Raw genomic sequence first — 2,654 nt, forward strand, 5'->3', positions numbered from 1 at the left:
TGGATTAATGATGCCACTTTAAATTATATCACTCTTGTTTCAGAAAAGTTAGATAAAAAGCTGAACCACATTACTGTTGATTTACAGTTCTGAAATGGTCACAGACATTGGTTCTTTACTGGAAAAAAAGAAATTAATTAATTAATTAAATATGCAAAAGGTTTTCATTTAATCTTTTAAGAAATGACCAGGACCCTGGTGTTTTATTTTAAGAATTGCTGCAGATAATATAGATTTCCAGAGATAGAGACAGGTGCTGACTATACTATGTATTTAAATAGATTAGATGACTCAACTGTTCATTTCCACACTAGAGACAAGGTGAAGCTTTAACATTCCAGCAAGACACTCTCCTTGTGTACAAAACATGACTGAGGGCAGAATTTGCCCACTGCAGGAAGGGGAACATGGGAAGCTATTTCATTTGATTTAAACATCATATTTTGGCTTGAAAACTGACACTAGGAAGTGTCAGTTCTTGAACAGTATGCTGGCCAGGATCTTAATTTACTCCTGTGAGTTAAATGACAAATGTAGATGAAGTACACATTTTCCAGAAGTTTCCTCTTTGATCATATCTGAATTACCTAAACTGGCATCTGTTAGTCTGCATCGTGGAAGAATGATTTACAAGCACATACAGCTCTCAGTCCTTTTCACCTGTCATATAGGTTTTCCAGCAGGCATTGAGGCCCAATAAAATAAGATATCCAGAAAAAAAACTATTCATGATCCAAAACTATTCTTTATATATTTTCTTCGATAAACTGCTTATTCAATCCACTATACTGCTGAAGATATAAACTAAGCATTCAGTAACAAATGTTGTATATTCTGAAAAATATTTGTGTTCATATGACATTTTTCTTTCCCATTTTCTTGTTCTGTTGAGTATGCACTTCTAAATGCATCATTTTTGCCTACTAGAAAAACAAGCCAATAAATTGAAATACCATGTCCTACTTGCTGCTGCAGTATTACAGGAAGGAAGAAAAACTGTGGGCAAGCATGAAACAACAGAAATCTCACAATCAGGATATGATTACTAACATGCTGGTTTTTCTAAGCTTTTTCTGAGAATATTACCAAAGACAACTTCTCCCAATGTTTAAACGACATACTGTTTTTCAAGAAAGAACATCATATGAGAAATAAAGGAAAAAAAAAAAGTATATTTTTATTGGTAGAAATTATCAGTTCCACTACCTTCCATTTTGTTAGAAAGTCAAATAGAGAAATATTAATTGGAATAGCAACTAAACTTCAATGCAAAATCAATTGTGTATGAGAATAGTAGAGAAAATCTTTCGAATATCAGTCAACTATGCCTTTTTTTTTTTTTTTTTGGTGCAATATTCTCTTTTTCAAGCTCAGTCTAGTGTGATAATCAGTTCTCTTTTTTAACAAAATGTACAAAATATCTGTAGCAATTAGATGGCATTACTGTCTAATTATACCAAATGGTAATTTTCAAATCAGAGCTACTGTATTTTCTGTAGCTATACAATCACAAATTAGTAAGCTTTCAAATTAGTGGGCTTCTGTTGGAATCACTAGCAAGGTCTTTAACAGCAACGTGAACAAACTTCTGTAATACACTCAATTAGTAAATAATTCTGTTCCTTATTACCCAGTTAAAGATTGCTTTTTTTTTTTTTTCCTCCAATTTTTTACTCTTTTCTGTGAGTTTAGGTATTTATGAACATGCATAACATACAGAAGTAAAATAAGTATTCATTTATGAGGTATTATTTCTGAATTATGATACTGAAAAGCTCTTCACACAGTAGATCTTTATGAGTTTCTTAATTGCATAGCGAATGCAGGTGATGGATATACACAGATTAAAAACAGATGTCTTAGTCTCTTGATCTTTATATTGTCAGCTAGTGGCACTTTTTTTTTTTTTTTTTAACTAAGCTGGTTTAATCATTTCTTCTTTCAAAAGAATGTTCCATGGTTTGCTCTAATGATGGACACTATTTCCTTCTGCCTTACAAAGTGTGAAGATTGATGACAAATTTTAACAAATTAAAAAACAGATAAAGAACATTTTGATTAAACATTGTAAATGTTCAAAAGAAGTGAATAAAAACATCACAAAATGATAGGATAGGGTCACTTTAGATATGGCTGGAAAAAAAACTAACGACATTTTTGTAAAGAAGTAATTACACTACATGAGTCATTAAGAACATCCAAATTCATATGAGTTACTGTAAGCACAGATTAAAATAAGAAAGAAAATCCATATAAGAAATTTTGTACAATGTGTGTTCTTAATCTCTAGTTATGTTCTATGTCAATAAAACTCAATTTCAGTTTTAGAAATATTTCAATGCACTCATAAACATACTGTAGAATACACAGGACTAGGTAACACTCTGAAGGGAAAATTATTTGTATACTTGTTATTATTATTAGTTATTTATCTCTCCTTTATAAAAATCCATTTTATCTTTGTAAATAAAAAAGAACAAAAACAAAGGTGAAAGTAAATCCTTTTTCTTCATGTTTTAGACATAAGGAAACACACACAAAATTATGTAAAGTTCTTATCAGTTGCAAACAAGAAGAAATATTTGGGAATATTGTTTTCAATACTACTGTGACTCAGTAGCAGCCTGTGGACCCACCTGGATATTATCTGAGAA

General features: G+C 30.9%; 1 long non-coding RNA gene across 1 annotated transcript in view; it reads right to left on the reverse strand.

Annotated features, from left to right (window-relative positions):
• Positions 1 to 1,152: 1,152 nt before the first annotated feature.
• The window catches only part of LOC116216588 (uncharacterized), a 33,081-nt gene continuing 31,579 nt past the window's right edge, over positions 1,153 to 2,654 (reverse strand). The window contains exon 3 of the long non-coding RNA XR_004159685.2: positions 1,153 to 2,654. This exon is cut by the window's right edge and continues 648 nt beyond it. This is a non-coding gene — a long non-coding RNA (uncharacterized LOC116216588).

This window comes from Meleagris gallopavo, chromosome 4 (assembly GCF_905368555.1).
Source record: "Meleagris gallopavo chromosome 4, MGAL_WU_HG_1.1, whole genome shotgun sequence".
In the NCBI taxonomy this organism is placed as follows: domain Eukaryota; kingdom Metazoa; phylum Chordata; class Aves; order Galliformes; family Phasianidae; genus Meleagris; species Meleagris gallopavo.